We start from the raw sequence: 25390 nt of genomic DNA, 5'->3' as shown, positions 1-25390 counted from the left end.
CCTGCGAATACTCTCTTGCCGCCTCCCTGTTCTTGCCGCCCTGTTTGCCAGTTCGATCTCCAGTTGTGGGAGAAGTCAAGATTGGATCTTACATCAGTTCTTTAAGAAATGATTGAAAGGAAGTTGTGCTCACGTACCATCCTGCTGATTCTTGCGAAGGATAGAGTTCTTGGAGAAGAACACTGCTGATTCTGCTCCATCCTGCACTGCGCCATCTTCAGTGGGAGTAGTTTTTGGATCCTTCCTTGGGTGTGAACACCTTCGTTGGGAGATACTACTTCTCTGTATCAGGTATAATTCTCTTTTACTCCTTTTGGTTCAGATCTGATTCAGTTTAAGGTTCAAGAATGATCATTGAAAATATGATTTTCTAAATAGGGAATGCGATTCCCAGTTGAAGGGAGAGAAAAAATTTTTTGAAATTCGCCCCTTATTCCGCAATCTTTGGACGTCCATGGGATGGATCTCTCATCCCTTCAGGTATCAGAGTGCTAAACAAAGGAGAAGAAGGCTGTGGCTTCAAGTATTCTGACCTGTGATCTTTCCTTCTTTTTTCTCCTTCTCTGGGCTGCGAAATATAAGGCACACAACTAGGTGACTGCAGCAATATTTTATTTTTTCCAGGACTGCCACAATCCTCATTACAGGTGTTAGGAAGGTGCGGCAACCCTAGGATATCATTTTAATACTGTTGTCACCATGAGTGACAACCCTAGTAGTCGTGTGGTGGTGTTTGTAGTGTTTACCCTCTATTGAGCAGTTTCAAGAGGGTTCGTGTGGTTGTTTGAGTTACAGTCATGGTGATTAATTGTCAGTAGTTTACATCAAGGTTTTTTATCTGAATGGTAGCCGAATGTGTTTGAATGGTAGTTTACATTAAGTGCTTGATCTGAATGCTAGTTTACGTCAAGTTTGTTGATTGTGACTGGTTGAGAGACTGTTATAAGTGATTTGGAGACTGCTATAGTGTTGACTTGACAACAGTATTTGTTTGGTGGTTGATAATTCAGCATTAGAAATAGTATTGGGGGACACAATGGCAGCAATTGAAGATGGTGGTAGTGATCAGAAATTTGGTGTGATGATCCCCTCAGACTATCTAGGTGTGCAAATGACTTCAATTAAACTTAATGGTGAAAATTATGTGTCATGGGCTAAGTCAATGGAAGTTTCTCTCAAGGAAAAGAGGAAAGTGAAACATGTAAAAGAAGATAAACCATCAGCTGAATCTCCAGGGTTTGATGACTGGGAACAAGAAGATGCCCAAATCATGACATGGTTGTGGAACAGTATGGAACCCAAGATAAGTGTCAACTTTATGTTCTTAGATATGAAGAAGTAGTTGGTTAGCCACGAGTGTGGGGTTCCATACTCACACTTAGGCTCTAGTGTGTGTGGTTCCATACCCACACCTAGTTGTTTCTAATTTCTTTTAAGTTGGGTCAGCTGGCCTTATTGTTTCTAATTTTTGTTTTAGTAGGACTAGGACTTTATGTTTATTTCCTATTCTTGTAAGGAACCTAAAGCTATAAATAAAGAAGTGTATGGGGCGACAGATCGTCAATCACCGAACCCCTTCTTTCTTCTCCTCCTCTCTTCACTCTTCACTCTTCACTCTTCTTTTCTCTCTCTCTCCTTCTCTTCGAACCTGTAGTACTTCTCTGGTCACACAGTAACAGTTCTACTTCTTACAAGTTGGTATCAAAGCATTCGATCTAGGGTTTTCTCAGGTGGATTTAATTCAGCCAACCACATGAGAATTATTTAGGGCTGGAAGTTCAGAAAGATCCTTACTTTGGCTGATTCTTGGAGGTTACAAGAAGTTTTTTAGCAGCTGTCCTAAGATTGGAGAGTGCTTCTTGTAATCAGGAAGAATCAGGCAGGAATTGAGTGATCAAGATCGATTCTTTGATCAAGATTGGAGGTGCCAACAGTAGTTGATTGATCAAATTTGTAGACTGAAGGAAGCAATCAGTTTTCTGGGCAAATTTATCCTTTTCTTGAGGCCGATAGCAGTAAAAGCAATCAGTTTTTTCTGGGCAAGTTCCTTCTTTTCTTGAGGCCGGCAGCAATAAGAGATAAATTGGCTACTTTTCTTCAGAAAGCAAGTTCTTTTTCTTTGAAACTGATATTCAAAAAGTCCTTGTTGTTCATTCAGAGAAGTATAGCTAGAAAATCTCTTCTTTTTCACCTATTTTTAGGAGAAAAAAAAACCTAAAGTCCAGGACTGATATTAATTCCAGGACAGTAGTTGACTGTTATCTGGTTCTGGGTAACTGCAAAATCCTTGTCCTAGGTCAGCTATTATCAGCCTTGGGGTATAGTTTTTCTGATTACAATAGGTTTCCTAACCTAGAATGGAATTCAAGAACCAAGGGGAAGGTGTTTTTGGGACTGGTGGTTTAGGTAATATGACTGAGAACACCTTTCAGATTACAACTGTTAAATTTGATGGATCAAACTACTTATAATGGGCCCAATCAGCCGTGATGGCTATTGGGGGTAGAGGAAAACTGAACTTTCTTGCTAGGGGATGTGAAGGAACCGACCAAGGAGGACCCTACTTATGCTAAGTGGGTTCAAGAGAATTTTTTGGTGATGTCATGGCTGTGCAACTCTATGCAGCCACACATCAGCCGAAACTACTTGTGGGCCAAAACAGCTAAGGAAATATGGGATGTTATGAAGGAAAGCTACTCTCATCCCCTTAATGTTGCTAGGGCTTATGAGATGAAATGTGAGGTTAAAAATCTGAGGCAAGGAGAGAAGCGGGTCTCTGTTTACTTTTCAACCTTAAAATCTCTGTAGCATGAAATTGACCATCTTGAAACAATTGAGTGGGAGAGTCAAAAAGATGCACAAACATATAGATAGAAGGTTGAAACTAACAGAGTTTTTGAGTTCCTAGCCGGTCTGAATTCTGAATATGACATTGTGAGATAGCAGTTGTTGACAAGAGATAGTGTGACTTTATCACAAGCCTATTCCCTAGTGCATAGTGAAGAAACTAGGAGAAAGATTATGTTGCAGCAACAGCCCTCCGAATCAGCCTTGGCAGCAGTTAGACCTAAATCTGGGGGGAGGGGGGTAAGGAGAAGAAGGAAGCTAAGAAGGACTTAGTATGTGAACACTGAAAGAAACCTAAACATACTAAGGACACCTATTGGAAACTGCATCCTCATCTAGTTCCAACAAAGCTCAAAAATAAGAAAGGGAATGCTAATATGGTTGTCAACACTGATAGTACAACTTCATTAGGCACAAGAGGCACTCCTCTAGATACCCTAGCTGCAGTCTGAGCTGCTCTAACTCAGCTAGAAAATGAATTTAGTAATTCAGCTCAGCCTACTTCAGCCCTTGCTCATACAAGTACAAGAGCTACTGCTTGCCATGCTTCTGTCCCAGGTAATACTAGACCTTCCTGGGTAATAGATTCAAGTGCTTCAGATCATATGACCATCATATCTACTCTATTTAGCACCTATTGTTAATCCTCTAGGAGAGACAAAGTTTCTATTGCTGATGGCTCTCTTGTACCAATTTCTGGCAAGGGAGACATTAGATTATCAGATACCATCACCCTATCCTCGGTTTTGCATGTTCCCAAGCTTAGTGCTAACTTACTTTCAATTAGTAGTATTACTAAAAATCAAAACTGTTCGATATCTTTTTTCCCTTATCGGTGTATTTTTCAGGATCTGAAAACGAAGAAGGTGATTGGGATTGGCCGTGAGATGAATGGAGTCTACGTACTAGAACATTTACAAGGGGAGCAAAGTGAAGCAGGGAAATTGTTTGTTTCTCAGTCTTGTAGTAAGATTATGCTTTGGCACAACCGCTTAGGTCATTTATCTTTTCGGTCTTTAAAAAGTCTTTTTTCAAACTTGTTTGAGTCAGTAGAAGTGTCTGGGTTAAAATGTGAAAGTTGTGAACTTGCAAAACACAGTAGATCATCTTATCCTTTAAGTAATAAAAGAAGCAACCTTCCTTTTGAGATTGTGCATACTAATGTTTGGGGGCCCTACCATACTCCCACCATGGGGGGTATAGATATTTCTTATTATTTGTTGATGACTATACCCGTTTTTCATGGGTCTATCTTATGCACTCTCGAGATAAGGTCCCCTCTCTAACCCAAGCTTTCCATCAATTGATCCTAACCCAATTTGAGACCAAGATCAAGATTCTTAAATCTGATAATGCCAAGGAATACTTTTCAAAACCCTTGGCATCCTGTCTCCTTGATCATGGGATCATTCATTAGAGTACCTGTCCTCAGACACCTAAGCAAAATGGGGTTGCTGAGAGAAAAAACAGGCATATTTTAGAGGTAGCCAGAAGCATCATACTCAACTTCAATGTTCCCATATGCTTCTAGGGAAATGCAGTTCGTACAGCCATATACCTCATTAACAGGGTTCCTTCACGGGTCCTAAACATGCAAACCCCGTTCAGTCTTCTATATCCAGATAAGGACCTATTCACTATTCCCCTCAAAACTTTTGGGTGTACTTGTTTTGTTCAAATCCTTGGACCTCATCGCTCCAAGTTTGATCCCAAAGCCACTAAGTGTATTTTCCTTGGGTATGCACAAGATCAAAAGGGATATTGCTATTATGAGCCAATTTCAGGGAACCGCTTTATGTCCATGGATGTCACCTTCTTTGAGGATATGCCCTACTATTATAAGGCTTCTCTTTAGGGGGAGTATAGTGAGGAAGGGATTTCAGTTTCAGCCCCAAGAATTCATTTACCTGTCCTAGTTACTGACGGGGGGGGTGGAGTTGCAAAGAAGGTTGTCAAAAATGCAGGGAGTTGAGAGTGTATCATAGAAAGTGGTGGAGGCAGGTTGATACTCGTACTCAACAACAATCCAGGCCAGTTCCAACATCTTCTACAGCTCCAGATCCAGACACTACTACTGCTCCCACTATTGATCCCATTGTTACAAATGCTCAGCCTTCACTGACAGATGACCTTGATCTTCCAATTGCTATTTGTAAAGGGAAGCGTTGTTGCACCTCATCCACTACCCATTGCATCTCCAAGTTCCTTTCCTATAATTGTCTCTTAGAATCCTACAGATCTTACTTGGCATCTATTTCTGCTATTCCTATACCCAAAAAAGTGCAAGAATCTCTTTTGATACCTGAATGGAAGGAAGCAATGCAAGTAGAGATGGATGCTCTTGTCAAGAACAACACATGGGAACTAGTTAACCAGCCTGAAGGGAAGAAACTGTTTGGATGCAGATTGGTGTTTACTGTGAAATATAATGCTGATGGTACTGTAGAGAGGTATAAGGCCAGATTGGTTGCAAAGGGATTCACACAAACTTATGGCATAGACTATATAGAAACCTTTGCACCTGTTGCAAAAATGAACACTATTAGAGTTCTTCTATCCATTGCTGCAAACTTCTCGTGGCCACTATTTCAGCTAGATGTTAAGAATGCCTCCCTTAACGGAGACTTGCAAGAGGAAGTATACATGGAGTTACCCCCTGGTTTTTATAGTACAAAAGCAGGAAAGAAAGTTTGTCTTTTGAAGAAGGCCTTGTACAGGCTGAAACATTACCCGAGAACTTGGTTTGATAGGTTTAGACTGGCTTTGGACAAATTCGGATACATACAGGCTCAGTCAGATCACACTCTCTTCTTTAAGAAGACAGGTCATTCCCCGACTCTACTTGCAATCTATGTAGATGACATTGTGATAGCAGGAAGTGACACTAGTGAAATTGAAACCCTTAAACAGCACCTTCACAAGGAATTTGAAGTGAAAGATCTAGGAAAGTTACACTATTTCCTAGGAATTGAGGTAGCTCGATCTAAGCATGGCATTTTCATCTCCTAAAGGAAGTATGTTCTGGACTTATTGGAAGAAACTGGCAAGTTAGTAGTGAAACCTGTTGATACTCCCATTGAGCCTAACCATAAGATAAGTGCAGAAAGTGGAGAACTCTTTGAGGACAGGGCTATGTACCAAAAGCTGGTTGGGGAAATTCTTTATCTTTGTCTAACCCGACCAAATATTTCTTATGTCGTCAGTGTTGTCAGTCAATACATGCATTCTCCTAGGACCACCCACCTCCTTGCAGTAGAAAGGATCCTTGCCTACTTAAAGAGATGTCCAGGAAGAGGTATACTCTTCAAGAATAACGGTCATCTGAAAATAGAAGTGTATACAGATGCGGATTGGGCTGGATGTGTTGATGACAAGAGGTCAACGTCTGGATATTGTACATTTGTGGGGGGAAATCTTGTTTCCTAGAGGAGCAAGAAACAAAATGTTGTTGCTCGCTCCAGTGCAGAAGTGTTATGGTTAAGATTCTTGCTTAATGAGTTGGAGGTTGATTATGAGAAGCCTTTAATGTTGTATTGTGATAATCAAGCTGCAATTAATATTGTCCACAACCCAATACAGCATGACAGGACTAAACATATCGAGGTTGACAAACATTTTATCTGAGAGCAAGTCGCATCTCAAGAAGTATTCCTTCCTTACATTGCCTCAGACATGCAGTTAGCTGATCTCTTCACCAAAGCAGTCACAAAAATCAAATTGGAGATAGATCTACACAAGTTGGGCATGACAAATATCTACTCCCAACTTGAGGGGGGTGAAGAAATAGTTGGTTAGCCACGAGCATGGGGTTCCATACCCACACTCAGGCTCTAGTGTGTGTGGTTCCATACCCACACGTAGTTGTTTCTAATTTCTTTTATTGTTTCTAATTTCTTTTAAGTTAGGCCGGCTGGCCTTATTGTTTCTAATTTTTGTTTTAGTAGGGCTAGGACTTTATGTTTATTTCTTATTCTTGTAAGGAACCTAAAGCTATAAATAAAGAAGTATATGGGGCGATAGATCATCAATCACCGAACCCCTTCTTTCTTCTCCTCCTCTCTTCACTCTTCACTCTTCTTTTCTCTCTCTTTCCTTCTCTTCAAACCTCTAGTACTTCTCTGATCACATAGTAACAATTCTACTTCTTACAAGTAGATACAACTAAGGACATATGGGAACATGCCAAGAAACTTTATTCTGGATAGGATAATACTACGAGAGTATGTCAACTCTATTAGGATGATATAGTCATAATTGGTAGTGACAGATTAGGGATTGACAGACTAAAGGCCTTTCTACAAGACCATTTTCAAAAAAAAAGACCATGGGAAGTTGAAGTATTTCTCGGGTATAAAAGTTGCTAGGTCAAAACAAGGTGCAAACCTGTGCCAAAGAAAATATGTCCTTGATCTATTGGATGAAACAGGACTGTTAGGTGCGAAACCAACTAAAACACACATGGAACCGATTGCTAAGTTGAGCAGGATACAGGTGAAATATTTGATGATCCTAGAAGATATAGATGGTACCCTGCTGGTTCTGTTCCATCCACAGCTGTGTCATCTTCAGCAGGAACGGATCTTGGTTCATTCTTTGGGCGTGAACACCAACTTTGGGAGAAACTGCTTCTCCGGATCAGGTATATTCCTCCCATTTATCTTTTGGTTTAGATCTGGTTTGATTATGGTTCAAGTAGAATCCTTGAATATTGTATTCTAAATTTAGGGAATATGATTCCCAGTTGGGAGAAGGTAGGAAAATTTTTGAAATTCGCCCATCCATTCCGCAACCTTTATGGCGCCCATTAGATGGATCCTACCATTCTTTCAGTGGTATCAGAGCCACAGGTTCGAATCTTGAACCAAAAGAAAATCAGATCTGACCCTGCGCAGATAAATAGAAGTTCTTTCAAGATTTGCGCAAATTGTTTTCTATATTTCAAGAATCTGTTTCTTGTTAAGGGCGATTGATCTGAAATTAATTTTTGTTAAATCCAAAATTCATTTAGAATTGTTCTTCATTTATTTTGATTTAATGGACTGTTCGAACCTGGAGATCGTAGTGCAGATTTGGCGCAGATGGTCTGCGCACCCTTTTTTCCTTTCTATTTATTTATTTCATTTAATTCGGTCTGTAAATAATTTTTTTTTATTTTCTAGACTGAGTGTATAGGATTTGATCAAAAATGTAATTAATTAATAGAAATAGGATTTCTGTTATTTATTTTCTTGATTAAAGAAGAAGGAAGAAGATGGCGGCGCTGGAGATTTGCAGATGGAGAAATCGCTTCCTGCGATTTGCAGTTTGTGAAACTGCAACATTGGAGATTAACCTCTGTTTTGCAGGTGGTGCAAACAGTCCATAGATTGATTTGTGATTTCTTGAAATCAAAATTATTAATTTCAGATCTTTCATGAATTAATTCTTGAGTTGAAAATCAGTTTTGGACCTTTTCGGACTAGATTGGACCAAAACTGTTTGGACCGAATCTGGGGTTTGAAGAGGACTGTTTTTCAATCCATATTTCTCACACTTGCTGTTCCAAATCTGATGTTCAATTACAGGGATTAATTCGGCCTACCTGTAAAGCCCAGTTTTAAATAGTTAAAACTGCAAAAGCCCACTATTGTGAGAAAAGCTGTATGGGTCGAACTGCTAATTGCGATTCAGCCCATACACCTAGTAGACATTAATTGTTAATGATTTAGATTTTAAATGGGCTATTCGATGGGCTTTACAGCAGTTAATTGATTGGATCAACTCCTCCTTTACATGTGATGTTTGGATGTATGATGTGCTGCGACCATGAGCCATAAGCACTTGGCCCATGAAAACTCGTTAATGGCTCTTGCACACACCATGGCTGAATGCACATCATTGCCATGGTGTCCGTTAAGGTCATTGGATGACCCCTCTTTGCTTGGTGGGCCTCACAACCTTGAAAAGGGATGCGTACGGAACCCCAAGCCGATTAAGGCCCACCAGAAATCTGACTTTATGAAAGTCAGTGGGAGACACTCTGGTTTGACCTAAATTAGAACTAGGGTGTAATTTCGTTCCCTCCAGCAAATATGAATGCATGTGATAAGGAAATCCATATGATGGACTCTCTAAAGGCCTTCCGTCATTAGCACAATGATGGGTCCTTCAGTAATGAGGAAATGCACCATAAAATTGGGTTATCCATTTGTTGTTGGATCTATTATAGTGTTTCATAAGATGATAAGGGCGTCATAGACCGATGTGGGAGGGGCTTCACCAGAAAATGGGAACTCTCTCACGGTACCTTGGCGTAACCTGAATATGATGGGTGTGCACTCACTGGACGGAAAGGTTTACCTGAAAACAGCTCTGAACCTTGTCTGACAGAGGCCAAAAGGAAACTCATTTGATGAGTGGATATGATCCGTCACAGAAAGGTGGTGGGGTTATGCAGCTGAAACAATTGGCTTCACGCACCCCATGTGATTTCCCACATTTCCAGAGACATTTCGTCGTCTCCGTCACTAAGAAAGGAGGGAAATCTCAGAGATGAACAAATGGGAATAAAACATAGATTAAAAGCCATATCTATGTAGGTAACATGAATCAAACTAAGGTTGTGGACTAATATCTTTGCTGTTTTATCAGAAAATGGCAAACGGTCAATTTGCAAAGCTGGTAGACGATAACAAGCTTAAGGGCCCAAACTATGCCGACTGGTACAGAAATCTTATGTTGGTCCTAACTTCCGAAAAGTTAGACAAGGTGGTGAAAAATCCTGCCTCGGAACGTCCGGGTGATAGGGCTTCTGAGGCTCGTAGGAGGGACTACCAAGATTGGGAGGATAAGAACTCCCTAGCCCGCTGCTTTGTCATTGCCTCATTAGACAACTCAATACAGAGGCAGTTCGATCAAATCGAACTAGCCAATGACATATTGGACAGTCTAAGAACAATGTATGAAGAGCAGAACCGTTATACTCGACAGAAGGTCCTGAAATTGTTCATGACCGCGCAGATGACCAAAGGGCAGAAAGTTCATGACCATTGTCTTCGGATGATGGAATACATTAACGAACTTGAAGCTCTTGGATCCGGGCTAGATCTTGGCACGCAAGTGGATGCCATCCTAAATTCTTTGCCCTCTTCCTTCAATGCGTTCACAATGAACTATAATATGAATAAGCTGAATGTCAGCGTCCAGGAACTCAGCAATATGTTGCAGAGAGCCGAGGATCTACTTAAGAAGGATGAGCCTGTGGTTATGCTTGCCGAAGCTAACAAATCAGGCAAGAAAAAGAGAAAGGCAAAGAAGCCCCAGAAGAAAGCTGCCAAACCTAAGAAGCAGAAGAAAAACAAGGCATCTGATGTCTGTCACTTTTGCAAGCAGACCGGCCACTGGAAGAGGAATTGTCTTGCCTACCTGGAATCTAAGAAAGGTAACATCGAAACTTGTGTCATAGAAACTAATATGTTAGTTACTTTTGTGTCCTGGTGTGTTGACTCCGGGGCTTCAACTCATGCGTGTAACTCACTACAGGGGTTCAAAGTTAGCAGAAGGTTGAGTGAAGGCGAAGTGACACTATTTTTGGGAACAACTGCAAGTGTTGCAGCTGCGGCAATAGGAACCATAGAATTAGTTTTTAGAGAAGGAGTACTTGTTATTAAAGATTGTCTTTATGTACAAAACTTGAGAAGAAATTTAATTTCTATTTCTAAACTGTGTGCTGATGGATATACTGTTTATTTTAGTAATATGATTACTGTTAAACGGAATAACAAATTCATCGCATGCGGGGAACTGGAGAACGGTCTCTATGTTCTACATCCTTCTCTGGAAACTAACTTAACCGAAACTACGTCAGTCGAAAATCCCAAGAAAAGGAATTGTGATACAATAAATCCCACGTGCCTCTAGCATTACCGACTTGGCCATATCGGTGTTGACCAAATCACAAGACTGGTAAAGGATGGTCCTTTGGATTTTCTAACCGTAGAAAATCTTTCCACTTGTGAACCTTGCCTTCAAGGTAAGATGTCTAAGCGGCCTTTTGACGGTAAGCCTGAAAGATCTGAAGGCACAGTTGACCTAATACATACTGATGTATGTGGTCCCCTGAGTGTTAGGACACGGAATCAACATGTGTATTTCATCACTTTTACAGATGATTTTTCACGATATGGTTACGTGTACCTAATGAGACATAAGTCTGAATCCTTTGAAAAGTTCAAAGAGTTCAGACAGGAAGTCGAGAAACAGTTAGGGAGAGAAATTAAGGCCCTTCGATCAGATCGAAGTGGCGAGTATCTCTCTGACGAATTCAGGGGCTACTTAAAGGACAATGGGATAGTGTCACAATTAGCTCCTCCTGCTACACCTCAACTCAACGGTGTTTCAAAGAGGAGGAATAGGACCTTGTTGGACATGGTCCGGTCACTTCTCTTACGCTCACAATTACCCACATCCTTTTGGGGATACGCATTAGAGACTGCTATCTACGTGCTGAATCGGGTTCCAACCAAATCAGTTCCGAAAACTCCATATGAACTTTGGACCGGAAGGAAGCCAAGTGTAAGACACTTGAAGATTTGGGGTTGTCCTGCACACGTTAAAAGAACAAGTGCGGACAAGTTGGAATCTAAAACCAGTCGTTGCCTGTTTATAGGCTACCCAAAGGATTCGGTGGGTTATCTATTCTATGACCCAAGTGAGCAGAAAGTGTTCTGCAGTCGAAACGCCCCATTCTTAGAATCCGAATGCATCCTGGACACCCATCATCAGGAAATAGTTTTTGATGAGGAGAGCTCAAGAGCAGTGGGAGATGTCCCACAAGTTCCAGGTAAAAACCAACCTAGAAGGTCCACCCGGGTATCCAGACCACCAGTCCGATATGGTTATGACCAGGATAGTTACCTGGTGGAAGCCTTGACTAGTGAAGAGGATCCCGTGACTTACGCGGAAGCTATGTTAGACATAGACTCCCAGAAGTGGGTGGAGGCCATGAGAGCTGAGATGGACTCAATGGAGACCAATGGAGTCTGAACTCTAGTAGATCCGCCCTCCGGGGTAAAAGCAATTGGTTGCAAATGGATCTACAAGAGGAAGAAGGGCCCCGATGGCAAGATTGAGACCTACAAAGCTCGATTGGTGGCGAAAGGGTATACTCAGAAAGAAGGCATCGATTATGAGGAAACCTTTTCGCCCGTGGCCATGCTTAAATCCATTAGGATCCTGCTAGCTGTAGCAGCGTACCATGACTACGAGATTTGGCAAATGGATGTCAAAACCGCGTTCCTAAATGGAGATCTTAGTGAAGACATCTACATGCAGCAGCCGCAAGGCTTCATTGCTGCTGGTCAAGAACACATGGTATGTAAACTTAATAGATCCATATATGGACTTAAGCAGGCTTCTAGGAGTTGGAACATCCGATTTGATTCTGGAGTCAAAACGTTTGACTTTGAGCAAAATCCGGATGAGCCCTGTGTTTACAGGAAATCCAGTGGGGATAAGATCACCTTTTTGGTCTTGTACGTGGACGATATCCTACTCATTGGGAATGATGTAGGATTGTTGACTTCGGTCAAGGTATGGCTATCACAGCAGTTCTCCATGAAAGATCTTGGAGAAGCTTCGTACATACTGGGTCTTCGACTCTATAGAGATAGATCGAAACGGATAATTGGATTATCCCAGGCTGCTTATATTGACAAAATTGTCAAAAGATACAGCATGGAAAACTCCAAGAAAGGAAACGTTCCTTTCAGGCACGGAGTCACTCTCTCCAAGAAGATGTCTCCCAAGACTTCTGAGGAGATTGAGAGCATGAGAGACGTTCCCTATGCCTCAGCCGTAGGGAGCATCATGTATGCCATGCTGTGCACTTGCCCAGACATAGCTCAGGCGGTGAGTGTGGTAAGCAGATTCCAGGCAAACCCAGGGCAGCAGCATTGGACTGCTGTGAAGAACATACTCAAATACCTTCGAAGGACAAAAGAGTTTTGTCTAGTATTCGATGGTAGTTCACTGCAAGTTCTAGGGTATACTGATGTCGATTTCCAGTCGGATCCGGATGACAGAAAGTCTACATCTGGGTATGTTTTCACGATAGGATCGTGTGCTGTTTGCTGGAAAAGCAGCAAACAGGGGTCCACTGCAGACTCCACAACCGAGGCCGAGTACATTGCCGCAAGTGAAGCTGCCAAGGAAGCCGTGTGGATGAAGAAGTTCATACACGAATTGGGAGCGATTCCATTCAACACATCACCCATCCCGTTGTTGTGTGACAACAATGGAGCGATCGCCCAAGCTAAAGAGCCTCGGGCTCACTCGAAGTCAAAGCACATCGAGAGAAAGTACCATGTACTACAAGAGATCGTTGGTAGAGGGGACGTCCTAATTCAGAAGGTAGCATCAGCGGATAATGTGGCAGACCCATTGACTAAGCCACTGACACAGAAGGTGTTTGAGAAACACGTGGAAAGTATGGGACTCCGGCTTGTACCAGATTGGACCTAAGTGGAAGTGGGAGCTGTTAGACAGTTTATGTATGCCCTTAGCTTCAATCTGATTTGATGTACTTTTGTTATTTAGTGGAAATAAATAAAGTGCATGTTAGATTCATGTTGTTTGGTTTAATTCTGTGCAAAACCCTAAAACTGGACATTTATAGAGATTCATGTTAGTTTTAAATGTTCACAGCCGTTGGATAAGTCTGGGGAGATTTATCCTGCCAAGGTTGATGCTGGTGTGCCACCAAGTGTTGGGATGGCCTGTCTCAGCCACCAGGGTAAGACCCGAGGCACATGCAGTATGGGATTACTTGAATCCTTGAACCAGACCAGATTTCCAGTCTTGCCCTGGACCTTGGAGATAGATGGGCAAAACTGGAAAGTTACACTTGACCCCTAGACTCGATTATGACACTTCACTGGGTGTCGGATCAGGCTGTCTTTGATATACCAATCAGTGAGATCCTTAGCGGGGATCAAAACCTGGGTATGTTGGGGCAGTTTGAGAATTCATCTGAGTGGGTGGTCATAGTGACAGAATCAGCCACTTTGTCGGACAAAGGGTAATGATCGGGAATGCACTCTCTCTGATGGAAACCAAACTGCCGGCAGTTGATTTCAATCGTTGGAATTTTGTTTTGCAAAATTAATATACTTATATTATATGTACGGTTTCAAAATGTTTGCAAATGGTTTTAATTCCCGGGATCCATGTGAGAGGAGAGTGTGGCACTGTTCCTTGCAGCCGAGGGAGAGGTCCTCTCTTGTCGGGCAGTGCTTGATCATTAAGGGTGAGAGGTTAAGTGTAAGACCATTTAGGATAATACCTGATGGGCTAATCTTGCACCTGCCCACAGTCCCTGGGTTTTTATAAGATGGCTTGGCCCAGGGACCACTTAATGTAAGTGTTGGGCCCATAGGGTCCATATGATGGGCTCAGGGGTTTACTGAGTCTTTCAGTGAATTCGGTTGGGCCTTGTATTAAAGGCTGGGCTGAACCCATGTGGCTGGTGTGTAGATCAATGCTTGGGTCCCACGCCATACAAAGAAGTCCAACTGGGCAGCAGATTGGAAACTAGTTAAACACTGAACATCTAATGGGCCAAAAGCCCATTTTGAGCTGGGCTGATATGATCACCCATCTATGGGGCGAATCTGAGATTAATGTTAGTAAAAGGATTGGGCCTTTAACCTTATCCACTCCAGGAGACCAAATTCAAATTAGATTTGAATCTAGTAACCTCCTGATAAGATCAGGAGTAAACTAACTTAATCTGCAGATAGGATTAAGATAATCCCCTATCCAAATACAGATTTGGATTGGGTAACTCCTAATTAGGAGGTTTCTTAATCAAGAAGAAAGGAGGAGAAAAACAAGAGAAAATACATCAGAATTCGAACTAGGTTTTTGATGAGAGAAAACTCCCTGCGAATTAAGATTAGATCTCATTCATACTCCAAAGAGAAGAAAAGCAGTTCATCCATCTTTGTCCCTGGAGTTCTCCTCCTGCCGCCGCCATTCACTATTGCAAGATTCGATCTTTGCAACAATAGGAAGTCAAGAAATCAGTTCTTGACATCAGTCTTGCAAGAAAGACTGAAGAAGATTTGGTGTTCAGAGTTTCTAGAAGATTCTTGCGAAGGATCCAGTGTGTAGGACGCACCCTGCTGGTTCCGTTCCATCCACAGCTGTGTCATCTTCAGCAGGAGCGGATCTTGGTTTCTTCTTTGGGCGTGAACACCAACTTTGGGAGATACTGCTTCTCCGGATCAGGTATAATCCTCCCTTTTACCTTGTGGTTCAGATCTGGTTCGATTATGGTTCAAATAAGATCCTTGAATATGGTATTCTAAATTTTGGGAATACGATTCCCAGTTGGAGGAAGGTAGGAAATTTTTGAAATTCGGCCACCCATTCCGCAACCTTTTTGGCGTCCATTAGATGGATCCTACCATCTGCTGTCCATCTGGAAGGCTAGAAATAGGTGAACCTTTCTTACTCATAATCTGTGCAAACCTCTCCAATTTTGTTCTCACTACTGCTACTGCAATGGATTCCCAACCAGTTTGGGAAAGAGGGGCTGAAGAGTCTCCTATAGTGGCTACATTTTCATTTCCCCTCTTTTTTCTTATCCGAGCAGGCATAAGATTTGGATGAAGCTTCCAAAACGTGTATCTAGTATGCTTAGGCTTCTTGCAATAATCACACACCAAGTCCTTCTTATCTTCCCTTTTAGTCTTACTACTCCCCTTGTCTCCATTCGGCTTAGGTTTTGTTGTACCAACCATAGCCGACTGGTCAATCCCAGGCTGTCTCAGCATTACATTCCTCCTATTCTCCTCTCTAGAGACAAAGGCATAGGCCTGAGAGAGTGTCACACCCTCCCTAGAAAGAATATGCTACCTAGCAATGTCAAATTCAGGGTTCAGCCTTGCCAAGAACTCAAAAACCCTATTCCTCTCTACCAGTCTATGATAAGTTGTTGCATCATTTACACTTTCCCATACCACAGTTTCTAAGTGATTTATTTCCTGCCATAGGGTTTTCAGCATGGAGAAATACACACCAAGAGGTTTTTCTCCCTGTTTCATACTTATCACCTGATTTCTTAACCGATAAGCTTTGTCTTCATTTTGCTTCTAAGAGTAGGTTTCAGTCAATTCATCCCAAATCTCCTTAGCAGTATTAGCCCATAGGAAATTTTTTGCAATATGAGGTAACATAGAATTACACAACCAGGACATTACCATGTAATTCTCATGCACCCATCAGGAAGAGTCTATATCAGGTTTCTTCTTCTCCTTAGTGAGATACCCTAATTTTTCACAAGCACCAATAGCCATCTTAGTTGATTGTGCCCACTCCAAATAATTTGTACCATCAAGTTTTACTGTAATAATGATCCCATACCCAAAAATATCACAACTACCCCCAACACCCAGTCCCACTGTACTGGTAGATTTCATCTCGGTATTTCAACTCTCCATCTTACTTCAAACAATTCAACAATAAGAAAAAAATAGATTGGAGACCTTCAAAAAATAAATTAATATCAAACACACAGAAACCAACCCTTCCGGAAGAAGAAAACCCTAGTTGGAGAGAAATCTATCTCCTCCCCACGCCTCCCAACAGAGAGAAGAGTGAACCGATCACTCCAGGAGGCTCAAAAAATTCCAGAAACCAAACCGCCCTCTTCAGAAAATCGAAAGAAAACTAACAATACCTGGGTGCCCAAGATCAGATAAAAAACCGAGAGTCCAACTTTTCTGAGACTCTTCCCCGTACTCCAGTTCTTCCTGATTTTGATGTCGAACAGTAGATCACCTTCCTAATGACTAGATCCCACCAAAAAATCCAAGAACTGGGCAATCTATAGCAGATCGATCAGCCCTTTACTACTTCATGCAGTCGCTGTTCTAGGGCTGCATGAGAATGCTTCAAGAAACCCTAGCCGAGGCTCTGATACCAAGTAGAAATCGGCTGAAATAAAAAAAAAATAGAAAGAAAAGTTGTTTCTTGAAGAGAGAAGGAAGAGAGAAGGAGAAGAAGAGAAGTTGAAAGAAAAGAGAGCAATAATCTAGCCGCCCCCTTCACTTATTATTTATACTAAAAATAATAGAGCAGTACAAAGAAAACTATGCCCTTATAGGGCGGCAAGACATAAAACAGAATATATAAGACACAAAAACATAATAAAATTTGGACTCACATAACTACTGTGGTCCCTACCTCCTATCTAACAACTAACATAAAACATCTACTCATAAAAAACATCAAAAAACTGATTAATCTTCAACAAAAACTATGGCATAATTGTTGATAGACCTTCTCAAGATACTCCCACATTTCCTTAACAGGCTGAAAACCTTTCATCTGCATTCCAATGTCCATACCAACTGAACTAAGAATCAAGGAAACTATTTTATTATTGTCGATCTGCCACGTTGCAAAGTCTTAGTCTTAGAAGAAGCAAACTTAGCCTCAGAGCCATTGAAATAGCCCCATAGACCTTCCAAAAAAAACAGTGAAAGTGAAACTTCCAAATAGCATTGTTTATCCTATTAACCTTCATGGAGAGGATTTCAGATTTTTCGGAAGCCATAGATAATGAACAAAAATGTTTCTGATCACCAAACATACAAAATGTGACAAATTTCAGAAAAGATCCCCCTTCTGGCATCCAGAATAGGTGTCTAAGCACCTCAAGCAGTAAAAACAATTTCACACAAATGAAAATCAGTTTTAATACGTTGATACGGATGATATATCTTATAGGTGATTATGAATCAAGAAGAATCAATCAGAAAACCTAACTAATCACAGACATCAACAGTATGATCTAATTTTTTTTCTTGTTTGATTTTGGAAAATAGAAAATATGTGGATTGATAGAAAAAAACCCAAAAGTTAACCAGAAAATTCAGAGAAAACATTCCAACACTTTAACTAATATTTCTCATTGAACCAAATCAAAAGAATTTACTTTAGATTCTTACTGCCAAAATTGCAAACCATGTGAAAACATCTGCCTTTGAAGACACTCAAGCAAATCCTAAGGCCTTCTTTGTAGCATGTACAAAACCTGCTCTGATACCATGTAAATCTGTATAGTATTAAGCAGTGCTATTCTAATAGACAATAGGAGAAGAAGCACACAACAATGTGAGAACTTGTGGCAACCAGTTGGCAGCCACTAAACAGCCTTATATATTATGATGTAAATTATGTTTAGTCACTAAAGAGTCCCTACTAAAGGGAGATTTACAGAATGGTCACTTTTGAGGGACTAAAGGGAAAATTAAATAGAAAAAATGGTACACCCATACACAGTAATATGAAATACTTGCCCTCATCTTCCCTGTAAAAATTTATTTAGTTCTTTTCTTTTCCATATGTACACACTTTGTGTGGTTTATGTCTTCTTGTGAATGCCAATATATTACGTCCTTTTTGTCATGACTATCATAAATAATCTTATTATCAAATATGTGTTTTTGTATGAATAATCTCCCATAGTGAGTTCACTTCAATTCGTATACAGCTAGTGTATCTGGATATGGTGCTGATTCAACCTTCAAATTTGAAAGTCCAATTTCTCTCAAGGCAGGGAACAATGAAATTGCTCTTCTAAGCATGACTGTTGGTTTACAAGTAAGCTACCATATTTTTATTTTTCAATTTCCATTTTATATTCTTTATATGCTCTTTTGCAATTATGCAACTCTAACTTCATTTTTGCCCGCAAATGGCTAAACACCGACAGTGTACGATTCATTTTCAACCATTTATAGCATTTCAGTATGCTATTGCATCTTGTTTTCTCAGTACTAATATGTGGATTAAGGCATATCAATTATGTAAACTTGGGGGTACTTCCAATTTATTGGATTTATCAAAAAACTTGCTGATGTCCTCACAAAAGGACTTCCATATTCGCGGCACAATGAGTTGTGTGACAAGTTGGGCATGATAGACATATACAGACCAACTTGAGGGGGAGTGTTGTGAAGCTTATTTATTTGTTCTCTACAGTTTCTGTTAGTATGCTGTCAGCCTAGTCAGCCAAGATGCTGTCAGCTAGTTTCTTGTCTTTCTTTTTTATTTGTTTATTATTAGGAAGTGCTGCCAGGGGCATACTTGTAACTTCTGATCTTTTTATATTAAGTGAATATAAATAACAAGCTGGGTGCCGCCAGCTATAGTTTTTGATTCCCAATCGAATCTCTCTCTTCCTTCTCTTCTCCTCTCTCTTTTCTTTTCTCGCGTCTCTCTCTTTGAGGAAAGAACACAAGATGCTTTGAATAAGAACAATACCTGAGAAATTGTGGATTTGCATGAGGGAAAGGAATTGGTTGGCTGTAAATGGGTGTTCACTATCAAGTATCATTTAAATGGTACTATTGAGAGATGTAAGGCTCGTTTGATTGCTAAAGGATACACTTAGATGTACGGTATTGAGTACCTGGAAACTTTTGCCTCAGTGGCCAAAATGACTTTAGTTTGAGTTTTGATATCTTTAGCTACTACTTTTGATTGACCACTTCATCAGTTCGATGTAAAAAATGCTTTCTTGAATGGGGACGTACATGAAGAGGTCTATATGTCTTTACCTCCAGGGGTGTATGGGAAGGAGATGCAAGGGAAGGTCTATAAACTAAAGAAGTCCCTTTATGGCCTTAAGCAATCTCCTAGAGCCTGGTTTGACAGATTTCAGGCTGCTCTTGTTACTTTTTGGTACACATAGACTCAGACGGATCATACCCTGTTTGTTAAGAGGAGAGATTCCTTAGTGACCCTTCTGATTGTCTATGTTGATGATATTGTGGTTACTGGTAATGATACTCAAGAAGTTGCTCATCTCAAAAGCTTTCTTAACACTGAGTTGAAATTAAAGACTTGGGAGAACTCGGATATTTCTTGGGAATTGAAATTGCCAGATCTAAGGATGGTAACTTCATTTCTCAATGGAAGTATGTTCTTGATCTTCTTGCAGAGATTGGCAAACTGGGTGCTCGACCAGCTTCTACTCCTATAGACCTAGATCATAAGCTATCAGCTACTAATGGTGAATTGTTGACTGATAGGGGAGTGTTCTAGAGATTAGTTGGGAAGTTATTATATCTTTGCATGACTCGACCAGATATTTCCTATGCAGTTAGTGTAATTAGTCAATTCATGCATTCTCCCAGGGATAAACATTTGGTAGCTACTAAGAGGGTTTTGTGCTATCTAAAAGGGACTCCAAGGAAAGGTATCTTGTTTGCTAAACATGGACACGTGAAGCTGAAAGCATACATTGATGCTAACTAGGCTGGATGTATTGATTATAGGAGGTCCACTTTAGGTTAAAGGAACATTGTATCATGGAGTAAGAAGTAGTCCATAGTGGCTAGATCCTCAGTTGAAGCAGAGTACAGGGCAATGGCACATGGAGTTTTAGAACTTTTGTGGTTGAGATCTCTTTTAGAAGAACTGGGTATAGACTATGAGAAGTCCATGATGTTATATTGTGACAACTAGGCCGCTATCAACATTGCACATAATCCTGTTCAACATGATAGAACTAAGCATATAGAAGTTGACAAGCATTTTATACGAGAGAGAGTTGCTTCAGGAGAAGTTTGCCTACCATTTGTTGCTTCTGAAGAATAGTTGGCTGATGTTTTGACAAAAGGTGTTCCTAAAAGGAAAGTTGGTTCACTATATAAGCAAGTCGGGCATGATTGATATCTATGCTTAGCTTGAGGGGGAGTGTAGAGAGACTGAGCCGAATGGGCCCTATCCCATTAGTGTCTTATTGATTAGTTCTTTCTTGTTATTTGTTCTTATTAGGTTTTTTCTTTATGGGCCTTTAATTCATGTTTAGCTGATGAGGTGGATGCCCTCTTAAGGGCAGACTTGTAAATTATGTAACTTAAGTAAGATTAATAAAAGATTAGAGTAGGGGAAAAAGGAGATTATCGAACTCCTCCTTTTGTCCTTTCTTCACCATTCTTCCTTTTTCTTCTTGCTATCTTCTTCTTCTTCTTTACTTCTTTTGCTATAATCTAAATTATTCTACTATTTTTTATTGGTCTGAATCACATCTTTCACAAATCTGAAACATGGATATAACAGCAGAATCTCTGAAATACTTGAAGAAACCGAGTGTCAACAGCTTAGGATTGGTTATGTTCTGGAATTTTCATCAATGAATGTAATATGTAATATGTTATAGTTTTGAAAATAAGCAGTTTTATCTATCACTACTCATAATAATGGCATACCCAACAAATAATATATTAACCTTGTGATAGAACAAGAATTAGAAGAAATTGATGTCTTTCTATTGAGAAAGTAGTACATATATATACAACCTTGTAGATACTAAAAAGGAAGAAAATCATACAGCCTTGCAGATACAAAAAAGGAAGAAAATCATACAGCCTTGCAGATACAAAAAAGGTAGATACTAAATAGGAAGAAAATCAAAGAAAAAATAATTCCTATAATCAAGCTATTCCTAATTGGGCTAATACTACATATTTACAGCCTATAATTTCGTAACACTCCCCCTCAAGATGGAGCATAGATGTCAATCATGCCCAGCTTGTTACAAATATAAGAAATCCGAGCTCCATTAAGAGATTTTGTAAAGATATCTCCTAACTGCTCTCCAGTCTTCACATATGCTGTAGAGATCAAGTTTTGTTGAATTTTCTCACGAACAAAATGACAGTCTATCTCGATATGTTTAGTTCGTTCATGAAAAACTAGATTCGAAGCAATATGAATCGCAGCTTGATTATCGCACCATAGCTTCGCTGGAACTAAGACTTTAAGACCGAACTCAGTTAAGAGTTGAGAAACCCACATAACCTCACACGAAGCTTGTGCCATTGCTCTATACTCAGATTCTGCACTAGATCGCGACACCACATTTTGCTTCTTACTCTTCCACGAAACCAGATTACCACCAACAAAAACACAATAGCCAATAGTGGACCTTCGATCAATCTTGGAACTTGCTCAATCCGCATCAGAAAAACACTCAATGTTACTGTGACCATGATTCCGATACAGTATCCCCCGTCCAAGAGCTCCTTTCAAGTAACACAAGATTTGTTCTAAGGTTGCCCAATGGTGCACTGTAGGAGAGGACATAAATTGACTTACAATACTAACTGAGTAAGCAATGTCTGGACGAGTCACTGTGAGATAGTTCAACTTTCCAACTAATCTTCTATATCGTTCAGGATCATCAAAAGCATCTCCATCCTTTGTGAGTTGCTGGTTAGGAAGCATTGGAGTACTGCATGGTTTGACTCCCAGTTTCCCAGTTTCTGTTAACAGGTCCAAAACATACTTCCTCTGAGACAGGAAAATGCCTCTTTTACTCCTTGCCACCTCAATCCCCAAGAAGTATTTTTAGGTGCCCCAAATCTTTAGTATTGAACTGGCTCTGCAAGAAGGATTTCAAGGATGAGATTTCCTTCGTGTCACTCCCAGTGATAACAATATCATCTACATATACAACAAGTAGAATGATGCCAAATGTGGACTGCTTATAGAAAGTAGTATGGTCAGACTTGCACTTCCTCATCCCAAACCTCTCTACTGCCTGACTGAATTTTCCAAACCAAGCTCGAGGACTCTGTTTAGTCCATACAGCGATTTTTGAATACGACAAACTTTCCCAGACTCCCCCTGAGCAACAAACCCAAGTGGTTGCTCCATATAAACCTCCTCCTGAAGAACTCCATGCAGGAAAGCATTTTTAATATCAAGCTGGTAAAGTGGCCAATCATATGTAGCTGCCAGAGAAATAAATAATCGAACTGAAGTCAATTTTGCCACAGGGGAGAAAGTATTAGAATAGTCCACTCCATATGTCTGTGCATAGCCTTTGGCCACCAGGCGAGCCTTTAGGCGAGCCACTGATCCATCAGATTTAAATTTGACTGCAAAGACCCACTTGCATCCAACCGCTTTCTTACCAACAGGTAAATCGACCAGATCCCAAGTACCATTCTCAGTCAAGGCATTCATTTCCTCAAGCATGGCATCACGCCACCCAGGATGGGATAAAGCCTGGTGAACAGTTTTGGGAATCCCTACAGAATCAAGAGAGGCAACAAACGAACAAGAAGTAGAGGACAAACGATCATAGGTAACATAAGAGGAAATTGGATAAGTACATTGGCGTTTACCTTTCCGAAGAGCAATAGGTAGATCAATATCACTGGGCATTGGATTTGATGACGAAGAAGAGACCGGTGCCGGACTTGTCACAGGAGGATTAGGTCGTCGAGAATAGACTTGAATAATAGGTAAATTTGGTTGAGAAGGTGGTGGTTGGGGTATTGGAACAACACTAGCGTCTGGACTGGTGACATGATACACTAGTAGATCATCATCCTCTTATGGACACACAGGTGTAGATGGAGCAGTAAAGAAAGGAAGATGTTCATGGAATGTAACATCAGCTGACACAAGGTACCTGTTCAAGAGAGTAGAAAAACACCTGTACCCTTTTTGGAGACGAGAGTATCCCAGGAAGACACATTTTAATGACTTGGGGTCCAATTTGGAAACCTGCGGACGAACATCACGAACAAAACAAGAACATCCAAAGATACGAGGTTCAACAGGAAACACAGATTTATTAGGAAACAAAATCTTATAAGGGATCTGATCATTTAGAACAGTGGAAGGCATGCGATTAATCAAAAAACACGTTGTAGAAACAGCATCAGCCCAAAACTGTTTAGGAACATGTGTTTGAAATAAAAGAGCCCTGGCAGTTTCAAGAAGATGTCTATTTTTTCTCTCAGCCACTCCATTTTGAGATGGAGTATCAACACAAGATGATTGATGGAGAATTCCATTCTGAGTCATGTAAGTCTGGAAGGAATCAGAGAAATATTCTTTGGCATTATCACTTCGCAATGTTTGTACAGACACATCAAACTGGGTTTTTATTTCAGCACAAAAGGTTTTAAAATGTGAAAGCAACTCAGAACGAGATTTCATTAAATAAAGCCAAGTCATACGAGAAAAATCATCCACAAAGGTAACAAAATATCGAAATCCAGTCTTAGACATAATAGGACAAGGTCCCCAAACATCTGAATGTACTAACTCAAAAGCATGACTAGCCCTTCTATTAACTCGAGAAACAGACGATAGACGATGATGTTTTGCAAACTAACAAGACTCACAATCTAAAGAAGATACATCATGAAACTGAGGAGATAACTTCTTTAACAAAGGTAAAGATGGATGCCCCAACCGACAATGAGCTTCAAAAGGAGATAAAGTACTAGAACAGGCAATGGTCTGAGGTTCCTGGGTATCCAAAATGTACAGACCTCCTGATTCTCGTCCTTTACCAATAATCCTCTTCGTCATAAGATCCTGAAACAGACAATGATCAGGAAAGAATGAGATACAACAGTTAAGAGTACGAGTGAGTTTGCTAACAGATACCAAATTAAAAGAAAATTTTGGTAAACTCAATACAGATGACAAAGAAAGTGTTGGTGTGGGATTGATAGTGCCAGAACCAAGGACAGAAGAAATAGAACCATCTGCTAAGGTGACTGAAGAAGGAAAAGTGTGTGATTGGAAAGTGGAAAAGAGACTAGGATTACCTGTCATATGATCTGTTGCACCAGAATCAATGACCCACTGAGAGGAAGAAGAAAGAAGACATGTATTGGTTTTACCTGACTCAGCAAGGGCAGTGATGGACTGAGAGGAGTTCTTTAATGCCTCTTGATACTAGGTAAATTTCGCATACTCATCTGCAGAAATTGTAATGGTCTGATTTGACGATGGATGAGGAGCATCACTCGTAGTTACAACATGAGCTGACTGAGACCCAGAAGACTTCTGGTTTTTCTTTAGCAATTTCTGGCAAGCCCTTTTAGTGTGTCCTGGTTCATGACAATAGTAGCAAACTACTCCCCCTGTGGCCTGAGTTCCAGCATTCCAACCACTATTACTGCCACCTCTGCTACTATTCTAAGAACGAGACCGGCCAGTTGATCCATTATTCTGACTGACAAGTGCACTAGGTTGTTGTACAGGTGAGGTATGGGAACCAGTATCTGTACGAAGGACCCTAGTAAAGACCTCTTTTAAAGAGGTAATCTCAGGATTAGACAAAATCTGTGACTTAGCACCATCAAATTGAGGATTAAGGCCAGCCAGAAAACTCATAATAGCCATCTGTTCACGTTGAGTCTGCTGAACTTTGATATCAGTACTGAAAGGTAACAAGGCGTTCAATTCTTCATAAGTGCGCTTGAAATTCATGAAATAGGTCTGAAGAGACTGATCCTGTTGTTCAGCCCGATAAAATGTCTTGCAAACATCAAAAATACGGGAAATGTTTTCTTTACCAAAGAACAGAAAAGCCAAATATTCCATTAGTTCTTTTACAAACTCACAGTGAGAGACATGACTGACGTACTCGTTCTCAATAGAATTGCGGATTTGCAAAAACAATTGAGCGTCAATCCTTAGCCATTCAGTGCGGGTCTCATCAGTAGGAGGGTCCTTA

General features: G+C 40.5%; 1 pseudogene across 1 annotated transcript in view; it reads left to right on the top strand.

Moving 5' to 3' along the window:
- The window catches only part of LOC104605870 (beta-galactosidase 3-like), a 46993-nt pseudogene that overhangs the window by 11633 nt on the left and 9970 nt on the right, over nucleotides 1-25390 (top strand). Inside the window, exons 9-13 of the transcript XR_016076217.1 lie at nucleotides 1011-1201; nucleotides 4849-5297; nucleotides 5394-5820; nucleotides 5896-6142; nucleotides 18386-18495. The product of XR_016076217.1 is annotated as a beta-galactosidase 3-like (transcript). The remainder of the gene's footprint in view (nucleotides 1-1010; nucleotides 1202-4848; nucleotides 5298-5393; nucleotides 5821-5895; nucleotides 6143-18385; nucleotides 18496-25390) is intronic.

The sequence above is a fragment of the Nelumbo nucifera genome, chromosome 1 (genome assembly GCF_055504915.1).
Source record: "Nelumbo nucifera cultivar China Antique chromosome 1, China Antique-T2T, whole genome shotgun sequence".
Taxonomy (NCBI): domain Eukaryota; kingdom Viridiplantae; phylum Streptophyta; class Magnoliopsida; order Proteales; family Nelumbonaceae; genus Nelumbo; species Nelumbo nucifera.
The sequence above is the reverse complement of the archived record's forward strand: the minus strand, read 5'-3'. Positions and strand labels throughout refer to the sequence as shown.